Genomic DNA, 24,316 nt, shown 5'->3' with positions numbered 1-24,316 from the left:
CAGGATTTGCCTTACAAACAGAATTCTGGTAGCTCTGAAGAGGATGGAATAAAAGCATCTGAGTTTAGAAATAAGGAGATCAGTTAGAATATACAGGGTACATTTACAGGAGATCATCACCAAGAACAATGGTTGAATAGAAGGAGAAATACTTAAGCCTATGTGAAGAAATCAGGGAAGAGGCAGCCCAGTAGAAAACTGAGCAAAACGCTAAACAGGGACTTCACAAAAGAGAAAATTCTAATGGCCAATAAACATATGAAAACGTGCTCTCCCTTATCAGTAACCAGGGAAATGTAAATAAGAACCATACTAAGAAATCATTATATATCCACAAGGCTGGCAAAAATTAAAAGGTCTCACCATACCAAGTATTGGTGAGAATAAGGAGCAACAAAAATTCTCACGCACTGCTGCCAGTAGAACAAATTGGTAGAAGCTCTTTGGAAAACAATTCTACTCCCAGATTTCTACCCTAAAGAAACACATGTCCTGTACAGCAGGATACATATAAAAATGTTTATAGTGGCATTTTTCATAAGAACCCCAAATTAGAAATAACCCAAATGTGTTATCACCACTAGAATGGATATATGAATCAGGGTATATTCACACAATGGACTATTACACAGCAATAAAAATGAATGAACTCTAGCTGCATGCAATAATATGGATGAATCCTACAAACTTAGAGATGAACAGAAGAAACGACCCACACAGTACAAAAAAGCAATTTCACCCACATAAGTATCCAAAAATGCTAAACTAAACTATATTCTTTAGGGATGCATACATAAGTAATAAAATTATAAAGAAAAGCAGGAAAATAATCATCATAAAAGTCAAGATAGTGATTATCCAAGTAAGGGAAGGAAGGGCTGAGATCAAGGAAAAGCATACGGGGGCTTCTCGGATCCTGGAAATGTTCAGTTGCTCGAGCTGGGTGTGATATCATGAGTGTTCACCATATAATTATTTGTTTAACTGTACAATATGTTCTGTGCATCTTTCTTTATGTGTTATATTTCACAATATAAAAGAAAAAAATGAATGTAATTGGGGAGAAACCAAAAAGCACATTAACAGCTGTGGACTGCTAGATGTGTTTATACATGGAAAGCTATTATTGTTGAAAATTAAAAAATAATCAGAGAAGGCTCCACATTGGTTGGAATTGGCCCAGCCAATATAGGAAGGAAAAGAGTATGTCCAGAATTCACAGACGTATGCGAGAACAGTGCATAGTCAGGGGAATGGCAGTTAATTTACTATGACTAAGATAGAAGTTAAGAGAAGAAGAATGGTGAGAAAAGAGCCTGGAAAGGGAGGCTGAAGTGTCTTGGCTATTTCGTGATAGGAATGAGGAGTATTAGGTAGGAAAATGACATGAACAGCTTTGCTTGTTAGAGAGATCCTTATCAGCAGTGTATGGCATAAACTAGAAGAGAGAGAACACCGAAGCAGAGAATGGTGAGAATGTCTAGTTTGGTAAGATACCATGAGAGCACGAACTAGGGAGACGGGAGAAAGGACAGATGAAGGTATTTAATAAGTAGAATTGTTAGGCCATGGAAATGGGTTAGCTATGAGGAGTGAGGTAATGGAGGGAGCCTAAGTTTCTAGTTTGAATAACTGTTAGTGTGATAAATCAAACTAGGTAATATAGGGGGAGAAGTAGGTTTGGTGGGAAAAGACGGTAAGTTCAGTTTTGGTCTTATTGTGTTGGAAGTGCCTTTATGACATCCAAGGTGTCTGGAAGGCAGCTAGATATACATGTATGAATCTCAGCAGCAGAGATATTTGGTCTGAATCCGGATCATTTTAAATCTAGGTCTCAAAAATGTTAAATAGTTCAGTGTGCCTTGAACCACTACCAATTTGATATGTCTCACTTCCACCAGGCATGAGAGTAGAGTAAGAGGGTACCTGGGTAAGAAGTAAGAGAGGAAACAAGGATGATTCCTAACTTTTTGGCCAGAGCAACTGAATAAATGGTGATGCCATTACCTGAGGTGGGGAAAAGTAGTGAAGAAGCAAGATTATTTTTAATTGTGTTTTGTTTTTAAAGAGGAAAGGAGACTCAAGAGCTCAACTTAGACTCTAACATAATGCTTGAAATGTCTTTTAGACATCCAACCAAAGACATCAGGTAGGCAATTGTGCACACCAGTGCGGAGCTTAGAAGACAAGGTCACGCCTGGAGTTATAATTTTGGGTTCCGTTAGTATAAAGACAGTATGGAAGGCCTCCTTACTTTACAACCTGGGTCTAGCAGGATGGCTCCTACAAAGAAGGGAGGTAAGAAAGGCTGTTCTGCCATCAACGAGGTAGTGACCAGACAATACAGTGTCAACATTCACAAGTGCATCCATGGAGTGAGCTTCGAAAAGCATGCTCCTTGGGTACTCAAAGAGATCTGGAAATTTGCCATGAAGGAGATGGGAACTCCCGATGTGGGCAATGTCACCAGACTCAACAAAGCTGCCTGGGCCAAGGGAATAAGGAATGCCCCATGCCGTATCTGTGTGAGGTTGTCCAGAAAACATAATAAGGACAACAATTCACGAAATAAGTTCTATACGCTGGTTACCTATGTACCTCTCGCCACTTTCAAAAATCTACAGCCAGTGTGGATGAGAACTGACTGCTGATTGTCAAATATAGTTATGAAACTGAAAAGAAAGTATTTCCTGACATAATTCTAGGCTGAGTACTATTCCTGTGAACTATACCTTGTACTTACCCCTCTTGAAATACTCACCTCAATGTAATGTATTTGGCTATTTACATATTTATGTTCCCCACAAGATCTGTAAGCTTAAGGTAGAAGCTGGGTCTTGTTTACTTTGGATTCTGATTACCTAGAGGTTCATAGCATATAGCAGGTACTCAATAAATTTGTGGGGGCTGGCCAAGTGGCACGTTGGTTAAGGGCTGGCTTGGGATGCCAGCTCTGAGCAGCAGGGCCCCGGTTCGGATCCCACATGAGGGCCAGTGACACTGTGCCCTCTACAGCTAAGATGGTGAACAACAGCTCGACTTGGAGCTGGGCTGCCATGAGCTACCGTGAGTGGCAAGCAGCCAGTGTAAGTGGCCGGCAGCCTGCGTGAGCTGCCAAGAGCTGCCGTGAGCGGCCGTCCAGAGGCCGGCAACTGATCTGCCTCACCCAGGAAGAGCACAATGATAATACCAACATGGGCCAATGAAGCAACGTCCTCCACAACTAGACTGAAGAACAAAAGGAAAGCAACTTGTCTGTTCCCCTCCCTCAATTCCCCAATAAAACCTTTAAAAAAAAAATAAAGTTGTGGGATGAATGATGAAATGCTGCTAACTCCTACTAGCATATCTCGATTATTCTCTGCACTACAGTCAACAGAGACCACAAACCTCCGCATACTGTTTCCAACTGCTCCTCCATCCTTTTCTCCATAGTTCTTGCTTCCTACTTTTAAGGTAGAAGCCACTAGCATCTTCCTCCCCATCCATTTAAAATTTTCTCTTCTCCTTTTCTTAGATTTACTGCTTACCTCCAAGGCTAATCCTTTTATCTATCACCTTACTTGTATCTCTCATTCATCCTCATTACTCCCGACTGTATGATCATACATTTTATCTTCCCCTTCATTCAGTCATACCAGCTCAGAGATTGTAAGGTATCATGTTCACCCTAGAAAATACTAGGTATTGGACTTAGGAAACAGACCCATCCCAAGTTCACATTCTGATTATGATGTTCTCTTTAATATCCTGCCAGGCATGACTTTCCATGGTTTAGAAAATGCCTGGAGCTGTGACGGCAAATTAAAAGCCTGATTCCTTATGGCTGCTTAGGGGCAGGCATGGGCTAACACACTCTTCTCTCAAATGCTGGACGAGAGAGGATGGCACTCAGGCAAGGACTTTCACCTTTCACTGGGTATCAGCATTCCTTCTTCCCAAAGATACTATCTTGGAAGTAGCCACCACAATAGGTTCTAGGTCAGGGTGTGAATCTAATTATATATTCCGATACTCATGAATTCCCCTGCCAGATTTCGGATGGGGTTTTTCAAGCTGGCTGTTCTTCTAGGCAATCAAGTCCTGGTTCTGAGGATCAGCCCCTAGGCAGAGCTGCCCCTTGAATTTGGCTAATGTCAAGGTCTCTAGGGCAGCTGAAGGAGTTTCTCTTTCAGACTCAGAAAACAAGAGGTCAAAGGCTCCAAAGAAAGTTCTGCCTCTGAGCTCTCTCTTGTACTTCCAGGCTGGGTTCCAAGCTCACCTGTGATCAATACTCCCTCAACAGAGGAAGCAGCAAGTTAAGAAGGAGTCTAAGTTAGAATCCTTTCCATCCTGATCTAGGAGATCACTCAGTAGAGCTTTCTTTGGTCTACTGAAAGAATACAGGGAAAGAGCACGGGTTTTTGGCATCAGACAGGTCTGACTTTGAATCCCAGTTCTGTCTCTAACTAGCTGTGTGTTGGTTAAATGTCTTAAGTTCTCGGAGTCGCAGCTTCATTGTCTCTAAAATGGAGATAACATTCACCTGTTGGGCTGTTATGTGATAACTTCCATTTATTTCCCTGCTTCCCTTGCACTTCTTCTACAACAGGCAAGGAACATCAACCCCAATACTAGGGGCGGCTTTGACTAAGTCCCTTCATTCTTTGCTATCCCCTCTTCATCTTTCCCCACTCCCCTCTCTTGCACGTTACGTACCTGCTAGAGTGAACCCTTTTCAGTTCCCCGGATACATCAAGTTCTTGCTCCACAGTGCTGTCCAATAGAACTTTCTGCCAGGATGAAAAAGTTCTGTACCTGAGCTGTTCACTCTAATAACCACTAAGTCACATGTGAGTAGTTCACATTTGAACTATAGCTAGTGGGACTAAGGAAATAAAATTTTAATCCTATTTAATTTTAATTAACTTAAATTTAAATAGCCCCCATATGGCTACTGGCTCCCATAACTTACAGTTTTAGACTGTAGATCTTTGCATTTGCCACTGTCCTGCATGAAGTATATTTCCCCACTCTTCACCTAGCTAACTTCTACTCAGTTTTGAAATCTCAACTTGAATATCCAGTCTTCTAGGATGCATATCCTGAGACCCTAGACTCGGGTTTCCCCTTTGTTATCTTCCATGGCATCCTCTACACTTCTCCTATTATATCTCTTATCAGATTTTGTTTTGATTACTGTCTGTCTGTGTTTTCCATTAGGTCATAAGCTTCATCAGTTATCTTGGGGTCCTATGGACTTCCTCTCTCAGGTCTGGATACCTCTTATCTTCCATTCCCTTTGCTGGAGATCCATAGGAATTTAGGATTTAGACTTTTTCTGAGTTGGGCACTGTTATCTTTGAGATAACTACTGCATATTTAAATAGCTTTAAGGGTTGATTAGAAGTGGCCTTATGCCTTTCTAAGGATAAGCTAAAAGTCAGAAACTAAAATGGAAAGGAATAATAAAATGCTTCATTAAAAATGAAAAATTTCTATATGCAAAATAAACAACAACAAAACTCCACCATCATGGGCCGGCCAAGTGGTGCATTGGTTAGGAGTTGGCTTGGGACACTGGCTCTGAGCAGCAGGGCCCTGGTTCGGATCCTGCAATAGGGCCAGTGATACTGAGCCCTCTACAGCTAAGATGGTGAACAACAGCTTGACCTGGAGCTGGGCTGCCGTGAGTCGCCAGCGATGGTGTAGGCTGCAGTGGGGCTAGCCGGCAGCTGGGGTGCGCTTTTGTGAGTGGCTGCCCAGTGTCCGGCGACCGATCTGCCTCACTTGGGAAGAGCGCAATGATAATACCAACATGGGCCAGTGAAGTGACGTCCTCCACAACTAGACTGAACAACAAAAGGACAGCAACTTGTCTGTTCCCATTCCCCGATTCCCCAATAAAATCTTGAAAAAAAAACCACAGAAAACTCTACCATCATATCACTGGCTCTCTGTCAAGACAAATGATAAACTGGGAAAAAAATATACAACATATATTATAGATAACAAAGGATGAATATCCTTGTTATAAAAAGAGCTTTTAAAATCAACAAGAGAAAGATGGACACCCCATGGATAAAGGAAAAGAATAGGCAATTCAGAAAAGAAGATCAATTAATCTCAATAAACATTTTAAAAAGGCTTAACTTCACTAGTAACTAAAAAAATGCAGATTAGGGCTGGCTGAGTGGCGCGATGGTTAAGAACTGGCTTGGGACACCAGAGGGCCCCGGTTCGGATCCCACATATGAGGGCCAGTGACACTGCCCTCCACAGCTAAGATGCTGAACAACAGCTCAGCCTGGAGCTGGGCTGCCGTGAGTCACCGGTGACGGCGTAGGCTGCAGCCCCTGTGGCAGTGGGTTGCCATGGACTACCATATGTAGCCAGCAGCCAGCGTGAGTGGCCAGCAGCAGCTGTGAGCAGCCGTCCAGAAGCCGGCGACTAATCTGCCTCGCCCGGGAAGAGCGCAATGATGGTGCCAACTTGGGCCAGTGAAGCAATGTCCTCCACAACTAGACTGAAGAACAAAATGACAGCAACTTGTCTGTTCCCATCCCCCCAATTCCCCAATAAAAATCTTTAAAAAAAATGCAGATTAAACAAAATAGCATTTTTTCCTATTACATTGACAAAGATTAAAAAGTTTTATCATAATGTGTTGATAAGAGCATCATAGGTAACTTGGCAATAAGCAAAAAAATTTAAATATGCATACTTTTTATTGAACAATTCTTCTTTTAGGAATATACCCTAAGAAAATGATCAGACACTTGACAAAGGTGAACTTACAAAGGTGTTCTCTAGTGTTGTTTATAACACTGAAAAGATGGAAACACCTAATTAGATAACCAGAGATTGTTTAAATAAAATGTGATACATCCCTGCAATGGAAAACTAAGTAGCTATTAAGCATGATCTAGATCTATATTTATTGACATGGAACATTATTTATAATAAATAAAGAAGTGAAAAAGAAAGTCATAAGCTAGCATGTTAGCATGATCCTACTTATATAAAAATATTTGTCAACTTATCTATCTACTCATAAAAAGGCATCTGGAAGGATATGTGCCAAAATATTAATGGTTCTCTCTATATAGATGTTTCGCTCTCCCCACTTAAAATCATTACAGAGAGCCAGTAAAAGGTCCTCCCCAGGCTTCTCTGGTGTGGGGTTTGGTGTCCCCTCAAATGGGTCACAGGAAATCTGAGAATATCCAGGCCTAGGTTTCCTGGTTGATGCAGCTATAAGCTCACTAGAAGCCCAAACCCTACCTATTTTATTCACAGCTGTATCCCTGGTATCTTGAATTGTTTGGCACACAATAGGCATTCAATAAATATGTGTTGAATTAATGACTTGTCTCAGAGCATCAATTTTACTTAATAATAAGCATATGAAAACATTATTTGGGTAAATTAAACCCAGAATGCAAAATTCACAAAAAATTAAGATAACACAAGACTTCCAAATGTTACACTTCCTATACATCATTACAACGCTGGGGCCAGAAGTTTATTTTCTTCTATCATTTGTGTACTTTTCCAGAAGAGTTGGAGATGCAGTGAGTGATGTCTTTGTGCAAGGCCTTTCCCACCCCCTTATATGTCTAAGTGTTACAATCTCTAACTCACAGATAAGAAAATGGAGGTTCATGATTGTTCAAAGTCACACAGTTAAAAAACAGGGGAATCAAAATCCAAAATCCAGGCCCGTTTTCTCCCAAACTCATCTGTGGCTTTGAGAGGTACAAAGTGAGGCAATGAAAAGGACACGGCAGGTCTGTGACAGCTAATGTCTGCGCTTCTTAACAAGTCACCACCACTTAGCCCTGAGCTCCCATGTCTATGAGGTGCTTTTTCTTAACCCTTGGAGAATCCAGAGGATGATTTGTCACCAGGGTTATTAGCATTTCTCCCGGATATCGACAGCTTGTCTTTCCTCCCTCCAACCAGTGACTGATTTCTTCAAATGCTCACCAAATACAGCCCAAGTCACCATGGTAAACGTATTGACAGAATCATATTAACAGCTACTGAGCATTTACAGGGTTGTAAGTTATGCAGGGGGGCGAGGGGGGGAGGGAAAAACACAGGGAAATAAAACAAGTTCAATCAGCAGTGACAATTATTTATTTAGAAGCTGCTGGTTGGAACAGTTTTTTAAATATATTTTAATTGCTAATTATGGTTTCTTCAGGAGAGTGGTCTCAGGCAGAGTTGCTCCTCCTTAATGCTAATCATTAATATTTTAGCTGCTCAGGTCAGAAACTGTTGCACAGACAGCTGTGTCCATGCAGTCGACTTCAGCTTCAGCTGCTCCCTTGGTAACAAATTCTGCAGCATTTATTGGTTTGCTACACCAATCCCAAAGTCTGCTAGTCCACTTACCATAGGGCGGTAGGCATTTTCGTCCTTATTTCTCTAAAGACTGAGGCTGGTTCAATAAGGAAAATTCTGCTCTAAGCCACCAAGACAACTGACAATTTTTCAAAGGAATGACCTATCTTTTCTAAGTTAATTTACACCTTTTATTGGGGGACATAAGTGTTGCCTTAGGCAAGACAGAGAATACAGAAGAGTTTGTTTTCAGTTTCTAATTCCCTGGGTACTCCTATGTGAACCTTATAACAAATAAGGTCAGTCTCTAGGCCCAGGAGGGACTCGGGTAAGCAGGCGCAAGGGCACTGTGGGGTCCCCACGTGAGAGCATGTTTTGGCATAGCTGCGTCTCCTGTGTTTCCAACTTCACATGCTTCTGAGGGAGAATCTAATCCTCACAGGAGAATTTAATCTGTTCATTTGCACGCATCTCATCAGCACCATGCTTTGTTGAGGGCTGTTTGATGTCCCAAGGAAAAGACTTCGAAGTTTTTTAAAGCCTTTTTGATGTGAACCAGAAAATCACGTTTTGTCAAGAGTGCACTCAACTTGAACCTCAAAAGGTTCAGGACTCAGAAACCACAGTTCAAGTGGGATTTAAACTGGGCAAAATCACTTCCTTGTCTTCCCCCTGTGACTCCCTCCCCAGGCCTTTGTGCGAACAGTTTCTGTTCGCTGTCGAGCCTTTTCTTCCTTTTTTATTTTCTCTCATTCTCTCTCTCTCTCTCTCTCTCTCTCTCTCTCTCTCTCTCTCTCTCTCTCACACACACACACACACAAGCAATAACACACTCTGCAAGAAAACTTTAAGAAAAATATATCACCCCCAAAGAAGGAGCTACATCCCCACTAAGGATAAATGCTGTCTTTAGCTCCACTCTCGTGGATTCAGAATGGTCATTGCTGGGGCCCCAGAGGGTCAAATGATTTACAGAGTCCAACAGTTATGATGCATCCTGAATTGAGGCATTTAACTAGGTACAAGATGAGAGCTCCCTGTGCCCCAGGAAGCTTTTGCAGAGGAAACTGGAAACTTGCTTCAAGGAGTAGCTACTTCGTGTGTGAAGGAAGCACATACCTTTGGACTTCACTGTTCAACTGGGAAATGAAGGGACAGGAGATTTGACTTCTAAAATCAGAGGGAAGAACTGAGCTGAGAAAATACTCTAACCCTAACTTTCTCTTTCCAAAGCTCTCTTCTTATATACATTTTCCTCTTTAGACTTGAAAATCCAGTTCCTCAAAGGCCAGCGAAAGTTTAGATTCAGGGGACAGAATCTCAATTGTGAAAACGTCCAAAGTGTTCCTGATATCCTAAGGAACATCAGATGCCTGTTCCCCATGGCTACAACCACATCAAAGCTTCACTGACCACTACCTCATGTCCTGCTAACCATAATAGTCACCATTTATTGAACGGCTACTGTGGATCAGGCACCATACTATAAATACATTATCTCATTTAATTTGTTCAATAAAACAAAAAGGTAAGTCAGGTCATTCCCATTTTGCAGACAAGGAAACAGGGACTCAAAGAGTTTAAATTACTTGTCTCAAAGCAGCACAGCTCATAAGGGCCAGAGCTTCAACTAAAGCCCTATCTGTTAAACTCCAAAGACAGCCTCTTGACTTAACGCCATGTTGTTGAACACCTGCTCTGTTGCAGTCTTCCTTCCTTCTTTCCTTCCTACCTTCCTTCCTTCCTTTCTTTTTTTTTTTTGGAACTTAGTGCTTTATAAATTTATTTATTTAGTATTTATTGAGTACCTACTACAGGAAAGACATTATGGATATTTCAAAAAGTCTAAGACACTGTTCCTCCCCCCTCTCTCACTGAGATGACTGCAGTAGGCTTTTTACACAGGTCTTCTTTTACTAACACTGTTATTCACACAGCAGCCTGAGTAATCTTTTTAAATGATAAATCACAACAGGGTACTGCTCCCTGTTTAAAACACTTTATGGCTTCCTGTTGCACCTAGAATGAAATCCAAACTCTTTGTGACCTAAAAGATCCACAGAGGTCTGGCCTCACTGTCACATTCCCCAGGTTCACTCCATCCCAGCCCTCAGACATTCCCTCTGAAACTAAAATGTGCCAAGACGCCCTTCTCCCTAACCCTTACGTGGTTATCGCCTGCTCATCATTCATAATTCAATTCAAACATCACCTCCAGGGGCGTACCAGGCATATATTTGACACAGCAGATGAATTTTTTATGGCAAATAAATAATCATGTCATAATCAATCAAAATAATTATTTTCTTGATTAATTCTTTAGTTTTAACATCAGCAATTAACAATTTGAAAAGAATGTTTTATTTTTAAAGATATTCTAATTTAGTAAACTATTTACCACACCAACTAAAATTTGCACATGCTAAACAAAAATGTCACACCCTGCAGTTCACAGTGTGTTTCAGTGTTTCAAAATTTAAACACAAATAAGAACTCTAAGTGGTCACAAAGAATGGCCAAACTGAAATAACACAATTTATGTTTCTTCATCTTTATAATTATTGTTTTCTCATTGCTTAGTTTGAATCTACTGTTCACATGCAGCGTTACAGGAGTTAGAGATAGAAACTGTGCCCTAAGTGAGCTCAACTGCTGCTGAAACCGTTTGGCACTTACTCTCGAAGCGAACCAAGTTTGCAGATGTCAGGGCCCACAGTACAACTGGAAGTTCTCCCAATTCTTCCTTAAAGAATACAGAGTTTGTTAAAGAATAAATACATTTTTTAAAATGTGCTAATTAGAAACTTAACGTATGTATTATTAAAACTCAAAAGTCACTACAGCAATTTTTTAGAACTTAGACCAACAGAAGATATTTTTTTGGGGGAAGTATTTTATAACTGACATTGTTTAAAATTGTCAGCACATGATGGTATTAAAAAGCAAACCAGCTTTTAGTTGACTGTTGTTTTAAAATTCCTCCACAGACTTTCACAGCATCCTGCCCCCTCACCAGCGCACACTTCATTCTGTATCACAATAAAAAAAAAAGGTAAGTGCTGTGATATGGGGACACACAGGGTATGATTTCAACAAAAACAGGGTTGAAGCAGTAGGAGCAGAACAATGGGAGTTTAATATCCCAGAAATCAAGGGAGGGGAATTCCAACAAGGATCAAGTTGTCAGCTGTTATCTAATACTACAGAGGACTCCACCTCTGAACGGGGTGCAGGGCCTAGAGATCTCCCTCTACTACATGGGAAGGTAAAACCAAGTCTGCTTTCCTCTGGCTGGCATGTAAATTAATGCAAGGGGAAAATTGCTTATACTTGATCTTAACCATTTCTTACTATCAGAGGCAGAAAGACAGAGGAGCGCATGCCCTGTTGAGCCAATGGAAGGTCTGTGTTCTCTAGACCCTAATCCTGCAAAGTCCTCAGCCTCTGGTCACCATCAGCCCTAACAGTGCACGAGGAGGGAAGAGACCCCACTTCCATGAGGGCCAGGACTGGGGTCTTCTGGCCTGCTCCCACTTAGCTGTAGTGCCGACTTGAGGGGGAAATCTCACAGAAATGGCCACAAACAGCTCGTGAAATGGGTCTCCACTTACCCCTCGCCTCTGCTCTCTCCACCCCATCCTTGCTCACTTGAAGAAAAGAGCAAGCATTTGACCACTTTTAGGTCTCTTTTCATTTTTAAACTCCTTTTGCTATAAAGCTCCTGGACCAGGACCAATTTATACTATTTGGATGGTAAAACTGAAACAACCGTCAATTAACCTTTTTATAAACGAATTCAGAAAAGAAAATCAATTTTGTAAAGAAGAACAACAACAACAAAAACCCCAGATATTTTCCCAGCAATTGTAACTATACATCCTATCCCACTTGACCATTTGGAAGACACTGAACCAATTAGTTTTTTTAAACCATTACATAGTATTCTATTATATAGATGTATCATAATTTATTTTACCAATTCCTTATCAATGTACATTTAGGTTGCTTCTGTTTTTTTTTTTAATTACTGTAAAAACAGTACTAGGAAGTGTATACAGCTTTATGTTCTTGACCAAATATATGGAGGATAAATTCCTATAGTTGAATCCCATCAAAGGATATTTGCATTTAAAATTTTCATTGATAGATATTGCCCAATTGCCCTCCAAAGAGATTGTTCCACCTTACACTCCCACCAGCTATGTGTACATACCTTTATTAACAGTGAATACGTTATCAAACACATTTTTCATAATTCCTTGAAATGCTTCAAATTTTCTGCCATTTTTCCACCTCCATTTTCAAGTTTTCTTTCTTTCTTTTTAGCTTTCTGGTCACTTTTGGTTTTTTCTTCCTGCCTTCTCTGCAAAGACTGTCCTACACTTTTTTTTCTACCCTATACTCTTGATTCCTTTCCTTCACTTCTCCAATCACCTCATTTTTTTCCTGCTCACAAATTTCCCTTGCAGTTTCTCTGCTGCTTGACATGATTCAATAAAAAATAGACACTCTTCCCCTGGTCTCCCAAGCAGCTGGCCCTCCTGACTGGAAAGAATATTAATAGGGAAATCTGAAAATCTTTAATCTGGGTCAAAATATCAGAAAGAATAAATTCATCTCGGTGTAACTCTGAGAAAAAAAACCACTGAGACGAAATCTGCATGGTTTCCTTTGTTAGAATTGAATCTATTATTTTACATTTTACATCCTACACCTGGATTTTCTCTCTGTGAATCAATAGTTCATAATTTTTATTCATTGCTTTTTTGTTGTTGTTTTTTTGGTTTTGTTTTTGTTTTTTGTAGCTAGAATTGGAATGTGGAAGCAAAAGTAGGGGTGGAAGAAAAGAAAGGAAAAATCCATAAGTGGCTGACGGAAGAGCAGGAACAAATGGGCAGGAAGGATAAGGGTGAGGAGGCAAATCGCAGCTCAGGAAAAAAAGCCAACTTCTTAAGTCCTCTAAGAAAAGTTCTTTAGCGATAGCTCCATCTTCTTTACTTTAGCTCCATCACCACTCCTTTCATTCCTGAGTTCTAAAAACAGAATCAGAAGGCAGGAACGGGCTGGAGGGTGGGGCAGAGTAGAAGTGGGAGTATCCTATTCCTCTAAATGCAACCTCCCCCACCCCCAACTTCTTATCCAGCAAAGCTCTATCCACCACCAAGAATCAGCTTAATAGAATAAACCACTTAGGGCTGAGGCTCAGAGAAAGTCAAAGACCCCACAATCTCCTTGCCTATTAAGCTTCTTAGAAGTTAGAATGCTGCTAAAGAAAGTGATATTATGGCCAAGCTACTTAGAAAGAACACAGGATGCTAAGTTGGGAAGAGGGAGGCCAGTTTGGGGGGTTTATGAGCGTCTATCATTAACTAAGAGTGAGGGGCAGTGCGTGGATACTGGAGTGGGAGCAAAGGTGAGAACAGGTGCTCTAGTAAGTTTTCTTGGATTAAGGGGAAGGGCATTTGTAGAATGTACAAATGGGACGAGGATCTGAGTAGGAAAAAACAAATTTTTTTTTTTTAGGACAAAGGGGAAAACACAGTCCTAAGCTTCATGTAAGTAATTTGAAAATAAGCAAAATTCAGCAACCTGCAACAGTTCCCTCCTAGCTCAAATGTCCCAATGATTCTAGGCATTCTGCCACTTCCTTCTTCTCTCTCTAATAAAGTTGGCAAAGTACGTGGTCCACAGGCTTGCTATTTGAATGGCTGGCAAGGTCGAGGCCAAGAACAAGACTAACCAAGCCCTTTATCCCCAAATAAAGTCCTGATGGTTCACTGTCCTTCCCAGGTAGGAGGTCAGTGTAGAATCCTAGTTATTTCTACCCTATGCCTTTTGGGGTAGTTAAAAAGGGGGATCATCAGGTGACCTCTAGTCATCCTTGCTTCAGCCCCCATTTAACTGAAGCCAAGAAGGAAAGACAACATTATAGGGACCAGCTCCTTAACAACAGTTGGGAATTTGAGGGGTGGGGGTAAGGTCCTACAGAAAGCTCTGTCATACACTGCACAAATCCTATCAGAGATCAGGGCTCACCACTGTCCTTGTAAGGTACTCATAATTGAGAGTAGAGGTGGGGGTCAGAGCCTGGTTGCAGAGACTTCAAATCTGTGTCTAAGCCCTAGTTATAGTCATTACAGCTAACATTTATTAAAGGCTTACTTTGTGCCAGGCACTGTTCTTAGGACTTGATTTGTATTTTATATTAACTCATTTAATCCTTATAACCACCCTAGGAGATTGGTAGTAGCGCTAGTCCCATTTGACCCTGAGGAAACTGAGGCACAGAAAGACCAGATGCACCTGTCCTGTCTCACAGAGTTAGCTCTTTTGAATTGCCACCTCCGTAAAGTGCTGGGTATCTCAAAGACAGGTACTGGACCACCTGGAGTATTAGGAGGTAGCAGATGCGAAACCACCTCTCCCTTCCCGTCAAAGGGTACGTTTGACAAAATTGCTTTTTTCAGACTATAAGTAGTAAGTTCCAGGCAACACATTAGGTACTGGGAACAGAGACGAATAAGATCAAGTCTCTACCTCAAGGAACTCACAGTGTGGGTAGGGTGACGGAGGCTTGTGAGTGGGCCAAAAGAGATTGTGCCTAAGGGTTGCTACACTACAAGACTCCTACAATCTGAGTATGGACACAGCCTGACATACACACAGGAAGTGCTGAGAACAGTGTCCGGCACACAGCAAGCAGATACAAGTACTATTCTGATTCTTAATACCTCGCAAATCTGCCCCACAGGCCTCCCTCTCCTGGGTTTTCCTCCTTCCTATTGATTCTGTAGCCAGGTTGCCTGTGTTTGAATCCTATCTCTGCTATTTCTTGCTTTTGTGGCCATGGATACATTGCTTGAACACTCTGTGCCTCGGTTTCCTCATCTGTAAAATAGAAATAATAGCAATACCTATCTCATAGGAACTTTATGAGGATTAAATAAATGACTCCCTGGAAAGTACTCAGAGTAGCGCCTGACGCATAGAAAGCACTCAGAAAGTGTGAGCTATTCTTATTAGGAGTAGCGCTATACTCCTGCCTTTGCCCGCAGTCATTTCGCTTGCAATAAAAAGGCTGAATTTAAATGTGTGTGGTATGGTTAGTTTAAGGATTGGAAGTCTCTGGGACTAAATAGGAGGAGAACAGTTCCCCTGGGAAGTTGGAGGAATAACCCTGGAACTTGTTAATTAAGATCTTGTTAATGAATCTGCTTGTTAATGGTCTATTAAATAATCACACAGTGAAGTTTACCGCACAAGTAAAGCCTTCTTCAAATGCTTGCTCTTTTCGCTCCTCCCGGCCCAGCTCTGACTTCTAAAGCTCTCTCCTAACGGCAAGCTCTTCCAAATCCTCCCAAACCTGACACGGCCACCTTCATCTCGTCATACTCCCTGATAGAGAGAGCATGGCTATTCCTGCAGCCTAGGAAAGGTCTGTGAGGCAGAAAGCCCTCTTCTTCCTGATTCTGCCTGTCATTTCTTAGGCTGAGGCACTGAGCCAAAACACTTCCTCCACAAAGTAGGAATAGAGTCAGCGGCCCTGGAAAGGCACTCTGAACTTTGTGGAAAAGAAAGGCAGAGGTTAAACTCCTTTCAGTAGGAATCTGGTAAAATAACATTTCAGCTGAGATGTCACAGATATAGAAAGTGGCCTGCCAACCTACATTCATACAGTTTACAAAAAACTTTTGTCCCAGACCACCTAGGAAAATAACACTGCAACCAGTGTCAAGGAATGCAGACTTCTCTGGAACTCAACGTCAAGGATGAAACAGCATGTAAGAGGGCTCCCTCTAGGTTAAACACTCAGGTATTTCATAAACTACTTTATTCCTAAGACCACTCTGCTTAGACAGAAGTTCTTGGAAGGGGATAGATATATTATATTGTGGAGAGAGGGAAAGGTGGAGAGGGGGAGAGGGGGAGAGGGAGAGAGGTATCTGTGTGGTACGTATGTGTGTGGGGGCTATTTATATGATTACTTTTACATTAGATAACACGTCTGTGCTATCTTTTCTGATTCAACAATCCTGTAAGTTAGAGCAAGGCTTATTCGCCATCTCCCATTTTAGATATAAGTTGCTGGGACTCAAAAATTAACAAAGTGACTTACCCAAATTCACACAGCTAGTAAAGGACAAGCCAGAGCTTCTATCACTGAGCTGTTCCCAAGGCCTCTATTTCTAGTCATCACTTCCCACTTGTAAATGTGCCAGGAGGTGCCCAGCCCTGGGTGGTCCTTCAGACTATGTCAAGGTGGGTAGAGCCAGCTGGCAATGCTCAGCATAGCTCTGCCAAGAAAACAGTGGTCCTGGGTTCACTTAGACTCACAACAAGTATTTTTGAGCTAGGTGCCACATAAGGAGAAACAGTGGGTGATTGCACAAGGAGACAGATATGGGCTCCTGGAGGAGGGGCAATTAAGCAAATATACAATACAATGTGATGAGTGTTTAAAAAGGGGGGAGTACGCTGGGGAAAGGACACCACTCCCAAGTCCATTAGCAAGGCTGATGAGAGAGCATCCACTTGTGTACAGGTGTCTGAAGTTACCTGAACCTAAGACCAGGTTCACTTGCACCCCATGGTAGCTGCCCCCATTGACAATCAGCAGCTGCTGGTGAGTAATTCTGCCACTAAGATTCCTCTAACCCTCCAACTCTCATTTCTTTACAAATGAGCAATTTAGCATAAGAAGAAAGCTGAAGGGCTGGGGAAGAGGAGAGAGGAGGCTGGCACAAAACCCTCTCCAGCCCCTTCTGGGCAGTATAGCAACGGTGAGAAGACAAGCTGGCTGGAGCCCAAGGAGCACCAAAGCGCAGCAGGCCCCCCTCACATCTGGCTAAGCACTGTGAACCCCTCCACTGGGCTGCCTCATAATTACAATATTGCACCAGAAAAGAGGCAGTCCGAGCATATAAAGTCAGCTGATCAGAAATCAGGGAAGAAAGTGGAAAGGACCCAAGGAGGAGCTAAGGCAAAGAGGGGAACTAGAGGCAGCTGGACAGATCCAGCCCCCGACAGGGGAAGGAGAAGCAAGTCATTGTCATGAGCAGACCCTGTGTCTTTACTTGGACCATTCCTGGGCTCCTCGATGGAATCCCAGCCTTTTCTCTATTTGCCAAGTCCTAACTCCCATTTGTCCGTTGCCACACTCCTTTGAGACTCTCAGCCAAGACGAGTGATTCATAAACTTTAAGGAGCATAACCATTACCTACTTACTAAATCTATAGACTTCCGGGCCACATTCCCTGTGATCCTGATTAGGAGGTCTGGTGTGGGCCGTGGGAATCTGCATTATAAATAGAATTCTCCAGCCCGGTCCCTCCTCCACCACTGCCACAAGTGAACCAAAAGTAGGTTAGATCACAGTTTGAGAACCCCAGCCTTGGGGATTACTCCTGCTGAAATCCTAGAGCCATTACTGTCCATTATTTTATATTATCATTTGCCAAAGAAACGTATACACATTTTAAGAGATGTTATCTATATATCGCTTTTCAGAGTTGAATTGTATTACGGTAGCCATATGTGGTATGTTGTTTGCTCAAAAGATGGTGTTAATCAAATGAATGCTAGCGTCACCATGCGACAGCCAGGATGGTCAAAGAAAATGGCAGAAGCATGGTTGTCCTTTGAGGAGTGCAAGACCATTTTGAAGTGGTATTTGAAATTCGATACTGTTGTGGAAGTACGACAATGGAGGCATGAGCATGCAAGAGAACCACCAACACTTGCACACATTCGTGACACGTTTGAGACGCATGGCACTGTGTGTGATGTGCACAAGGGAAGGTCTGGGAGGCTTCACACAGCAATAAGGCCTGCTTCTTCTGCTGTGGTGTTGGAACAGTTTACACGCTCGCCACGGAAGTCTACCAAACAGTGTTCACAATAAGCAGAAGTGTCTGGACGCTGATGGTAACCACTTTGAGCACCTCTTGTAATTGCAGAAGTCAAATGTGACTTGGATTCATCTTTTGTTATCAGTATATATTGAGTATTACAATTTTAATATAGTTTTTTCCTTTCTGAAAATGTGTATACATTTTTTGGCACCCTCGGTATATATGTATAAATACATGTATATGTGTATGTGTATGTATATATGTGTGTGTATCTGTATTTTATATATCTATATCCTAACCACTCACCTTAACTATAAGACCCTCAAGAAGAGGAAGTCTCATCCCCTATTCTTTGACACCCCTGCAAACAGCACTGAGACAGCACTCAACACACAGGAGCTCAGGAAATGCTGTGAATGTAGAGAGATGATGACGATAAGCGGCCAGGGGAAGGAAAACCACAAGAGGGATGGCAGAGTATTGAGGCCCTGGCTGAAAGGAACTGTTTTTAGTATGAATACGTGTGCCAGGCTGGAACAACAGTTTGCTTCTCCTTTTTTTCCTTCTTCAATAGTATTGGCATGACACGCCTATGCTTTCTCATGAAAGTCAAGCCTGAGCAAGGCACCTCCCATCGGAAACTTTGCCAAGAAATCCTGCCAAGAATCCCGGGTGCTATGTGGCTTAGTTTAAAGGCTAAGGGAGGACTCTAGGTCCTGAGACCTATGAGTTCGCTGTGCAGGGCAAAGTATAGAGCTGTGTGTGAACTTCAGTAAAGAGACCAGGGCCCTTGATCAACCTCACTAATCATCCATAGGGTAATGGCCCGCCTTCATTTCAACAAACATTTCCACAAATATTTTGTAGCAAGCACTGTTCTGGATGCTCATGGGGCTTAAGATACCCTATGTCGTTAGGAAGTATTTGATAGTGACATCTTTAGAAAGTTACTTTAAAGGCAAGACCCTATATGATGCTGGGCCTCAGAACCACATCAGCACCAAATGGTCATTCTCACGGATGCCTGGCTATAGGATGAAGTGCTATATAGATCTGAGGTCAGGCCTCAGGCTCTGGTGGAGAGAAACGCTACACTTTCTTTATTGTGAGCAATCCTTGGCAGCTCTGCAGTTCTTTCTTCCACTCTCGGATGCTGTACTTTGTCCAGAAAAGCAAACGGCCACACCAGCCCCTTTGAATAAGTAGCTCCTTGATTTTCAGATATCTTAAAGCTATCCCTGATTCCTAGACAAATGTAGGTGATCCTGCTTCTAACTCCATGGCATTTTATACTTCCCCTAGGATAGTACTTTTCACAACATCCTGCAGTTGCTTACTAAACATTAAACTCCAGTCAGGCGGGGACTATAATCTGTTTCGCTTATCATATCCCCAGCACCTAGCACAGTGCCTGCAATAATGCAGGTAGTTGGTAAACACTGATTAAATGATTAAATGGATTCATGAGTATATCACACTCCCTATCAAAATGGAAACTGAATCAAGCCTCATGTACTGTGCCAGTTTTATCCACACGCCACCAATAAACACCTAAGATGAAACAGTACTATTCCTCTGCAGTACCAGTATTGTATAGAGGTAGAACTGAGGCTCACAGGGTCACCCCAATACAGACCCCAGGAGGCACTTCCCATAATCAAAGATGGACACGTGCTCCAAAGTCAATATAATGCCACCAAGAGCCCAAGAGCTATACCAGCCATAAGCCACAATGCCAGCTCTATCACAGACTTGATGGTAAGATCTCTTGTAAGTCACCCAACTTCTCATAGACTCAGCTTTTTTATGAAGAGGGTATTAGGCCCTTCAGCAGCAGGTACTCTCTTTCAATAAAGAACAAATGACAATTAAAAGCTACCCACACCGTGATGGGAGGTCGGAAGAAGAGGACCGCATTTGTAGCTAGGGATCTCTATGGTCAGGAAAGGGTTAAGCCCACCCGTCTGTCTGGGATCTCTTACCATAAATCAGCCTTGACTGCTGCTCAGAGTGAATGAAGCCCCACCAGGTTGGCCTGTCAGGAAGGAAGCCCATGCGTCCAGACTTTTGTTGTTCTAAGGATTTTTTTTTTTTTTAAATTTTACTGCTCAGGAAGGAAGCGGAAGCCTAGGCCCTAACTGCAGTCTTGCTGATTACTTACCCTAGCATGTGCTGCTGCCTGAGCTCTCTATCTACCTCTTAGACCCAACTCTTTCCTTTTCTAGAACTCCTTCATAACTGTGATTTTTGGCAATTGGGCCTAAATCCCAGAGTTTCCCCTCTTCTTTAAAAACTGAAAATTAAGACAGCTTTCCCCTTCCTACCTCCTGTACACTTTTGTGTCTGTATGTGGCAAGGACTGGGGATAGGAAGAAAGGAGAAGTGTGTGCTCTATGAGCCAGAGACATTTTGCCCCCAGCAATAACCTGAACCCCTTCTCCTAAACAGAGCCATGAAGAAGACGATAGGGATTGAGGTATCGGACAATTGGACTCCAATGGCTCTTCTTGCTACACATATGTGAACAGAAGACGTTTCAAATATGAACCACAATAAACAGACTCAAAGCCAAGGTCCTTAGAAGAGGGTTGGTCTCTCCCACTCCCACCCTCCTACTACTCCCCCATCTCTCCCACTGACACACAGAGTCATTCCCTAGTATTCCCAAGCCCTGTGGGGCTTTCCTTCTACAAAGAGAAAAACACTGAGTTTATTTGTGCGCTCAGGGTAATGGACAGCCCTCTTTTACTCCTAGGAGAATGCACACAGACACTATGGAAGAGGCCCACCCCCGCCCAACCCTGCCCTCCCCTTCCCCTGCTAATCCCTCCCCAGCAGTCCCCCCAGCTCAGTCCCGCTGCTGTATTTCTCTCCTGACCTACAAGGCCCCTTCAAGCCCCGTCCTAAGCCTCCCCCAAGCAGAGACAATCCATCATGCTGTGGGGCGGTGACACGCACAGATGGGGGAAGGTTCACAGATTTCTCTCACATAGGCAAGAGGGTAAAAGTGCCTGTATAACTTGAAATCTAAGGACATACTTGAAATTTGGGGACTTTTGAATTCTAATACTAGTCAAATACCATTACAGCAAATCTGATTATATACAGCCCAAATCTCTATCACACAAATGCTAATAGCCCATTTATTTCAAACAATATCTGATAATACAAAATTCCAGAATTAGAAAATATAATGAGATTCGGATTTTCTAACCTGGGCCACTGCCTAGATATCTACCCTTAGTCAGGTCCCTTCCTGCCTCAGAGAGACTCAGTTTCTCTAACTCTAATATTACCTTGCTTCCAAATAAAATGAAGGGAGAAAGAGGTCAGAGGGACACCAGGGCTAATCCTGGTGGGTGGATGACAATAAAGGGAGGTGAAGCAGCTGGCTATCACAGAAAAGGGCTCAGAGCCTTTCTCCCTCCCTCTTTCCACATTGCCATAAGGCATGAGTGTGTGAAAGGATTCTACATACATGCTAGTTGTTAATGACCCTGTGTTTGGCCACATCGGTGCTTCTAACAATGAAGAATACACCACTAGATTATCCTTGAAATAGTCATAGTCATTATGTATTAGTATGTGTGAGGAACTGTTCTAAGCATTGTCTGTGTATTTAATCTCATTCAGTCCTTTACAACAACCCTTTAAGGTTGTATAATTCCCACTTTACAGGTGAGAATACTGAGGCCCAGAGGGGTTAAGTAATTTGCCCAGGGTCACAGAGCAACTAAGCTAAAGGGTCAGGGTTTTATTCCAGAGGCTGAACTCATAACTACTATGTTATATTGCCTACCCACCTTTGATCTGAAACACCTTCAGGTTGCAGCTCAAAGGAGCAAATATAGCATTTATTCTTCCAACAGGTATACATTAATGCTAGTCCACTCCGACTTGGTTTAAACAAAGCCCCATAAAGCAAGGACAAATGAGAGCAACATAGGATTAGCTGGCACCTAAATGGGAATCATATACCTGAAGATAAAGCAAAGGTCTTTCCAGGGCTGGCCCTTTCCCCCTCCCTACATCTTTCTGACTGTCTGCTGCTCTAAGATGGATGTAAAGCCCTAAGTCTCAGCCTGCAAATGAATTTCAGTGGAAAAAGACAACCCTTGTCTGGTGAGTCACACTCAGGCTTACTGGGCTTGATTTCTCATGAGGCTGTACCAAAAGGTCCCTTCTTCACACATGCAGATCTAGACTTTCCTAAAGCTCGTGTCTGCTGAATAGAATGTACTGGGTGCAGCAACGTGTTTTCCCCCAAAAAACACAACTTTCATTTCCTCTAGGTCATCTTCAATCTACAGAGAAAATTGATGGTCAAATGCCTGAATTGCCAGATGGTTATATGTGTCTACAAAACCTCACATCACTTGTCTGTTTCCAGTTTCAACCAAGATCTAGGCAGGAACTTTTTTTTTTTTCCTAAAATACACACCAAAAGCAAATCCGTATGTGTGGACTCCATGACTGGGGATGTAATGCTGTGGGAAAACATTTGGGAAGGAAATAGATTCCAATATTAGGTGTCTAAAGTGTTAGGAGAGAAAAGCAAATTTTAGATTAAGTTATGGAAGACTTTTTAGTACCCAATATAATCAACAAAATAAGTCTATATTTGAAAAAAGTAATTTCACTTATCTCTTGAAAAACTCCCTACTTACTTTGTCATTACCAAACCTCAAGGCATAAATTAATTCTTCCTTGCTTTTTGTAAACCTCTACACCTTTGGGATAGCAGTCTTATAGATACTACTAACCAGCGCAAAGCGGAAGAGTGGCAAATGGATGAAAAGTTAAAGTAAAACTTAGATTATAATCACCACCATCAATTTATTCAATAATCAACTAACACTTACTAAACTCTTCAATGTGATTGACATGAATGCAAAAAAAAATTTTTTTTAACTTTAAAACTAAAATGTGATTAAGATAACAGAAAGTCTGATCCATTGGGTAAGGCTGGAAGGGAACAAATTACTCGTTTACAGGTTTACTGATTCACACCACAGCCTATCATTTCTCTAGGCCTAACTCCATAGTCCCAATTCCTGGAAAAAGCGTAAGAGACGCAGAAAGTAGGTGAAAGTTCTTTTGCAGAAAATTCTCCTCCTTGCCCCAAAGATAGAGATATTTACAAATTTCCACCATGTAGCACACACTTTGAGGTTACAAAGGATAAAAACACACTCTGTTCAACCACAAATGCCACAATTTAAATGGTATTTTAATCAACTTTTTAAGGCATTTTAGCTCACAGATAGCAATAAATTAATCTTAAGTCTGCAGTTCATCACTTTTTAAGAGGGTAAAATGGCACTGGGAAATGCTGTTTAACTGCTGGGAGAGAATATTCAAATCCAAAAATTACTGTTATTTTGGTATTAAAATCATGTGGATTTTACAATAAAATGTATCATCACTCCAAATCCCAAGTTTTCCTAAGGAGTACATTCCAACATGTGCTCTGATATTTATTGACCTGACAGATATGGTAAATAGTTAAAAATATGAAAAACCACTATAAAAACATAACTCTATTAAATGTATTGTCACTCCAAATCCTGAGAGTTTACAAAGACTACATTTCAACGTGTGCTAATATTTATTAGCCAGATGGGTGTAGTTAATAAGGGTTAAAAATAAGGAAAACCAATATAAAAATATAATTCTATTTTTCAGTTTCCTTTCCCCTGCCTAATGAGGAAAGGGGGTGGGGAGGGAGAGCAACTTTTGTTATTTGGATACAATGTGTGTTTTTTGTTTTCAAACAAAAAAGGACCACCAAATAATCAACCTAGGGCCGCTGACCGGAAGGCAGCCCCGGAAAACTTCCCGTGGGAAGAGTTCCAGAAATTGCCCGGACTTCAACAAGCCCCGCTGTGCTGGCTGCAAGCCTCAGACAGAGGCGACCGCGAATCGCCTCGCCCGAATACCAGCCATCGTCCCCGATTCACGAAGGCCTGGACTTGGGAAACATTACCCGGAACGTTTTACATATTTAAACTGCAGGACGTGGAAAACATTTCGAAGCTACAGGAGAAACCTCAAAGTCCTCGGGCGCCGAGGGAACAGCTCGCTCCAGATGCGCGTGTATATACGTCCATCCTCTCTCATCAGCGCTTCCCACTCC

The 24,316-nt window shown here is 42.0% G+C and overlaps 1 protein-coding gene and 1 pseudogene across 2 annotated transcripts in view; one reads left to right on the top strand and one right to left on the bottom strand.

Moving 5' to 3' along the window:
• The window catches only part of RNF220 (ring finger protein 220), a 222,140-nt gene that overhangs the window by 184,755 nt on the left and 13,069 nt on the right, over positions 1-24,316 (bottom strand). The window lies entirely within an intron of this gene.
• Positions 2,277-2,651, top strand: LOC109383341 (60S ribosomal protein L31 pseudogene; annotated as a pseudogene).

This window comes from Hipposideros armiger, unplaced genomic scaffold (genome assembly GCF_001890085.2).
Source record: "Hipposideros armiger isolate ML-2016 unplaced genomic scaffold, ASM189008v1 scaffold_82, whole genome shotgun sequence".
In the NCBI taxonomy this organism is placed as follows: Eukaryota; Metazoa; Chordata; class Mammalia; order Chiroptera; family Hipposideridae; genus Hipposideros; species Hipposideros armiger.
This window is presented reverse-complemented; position numbering and strand designations above follow the sequence as displayed.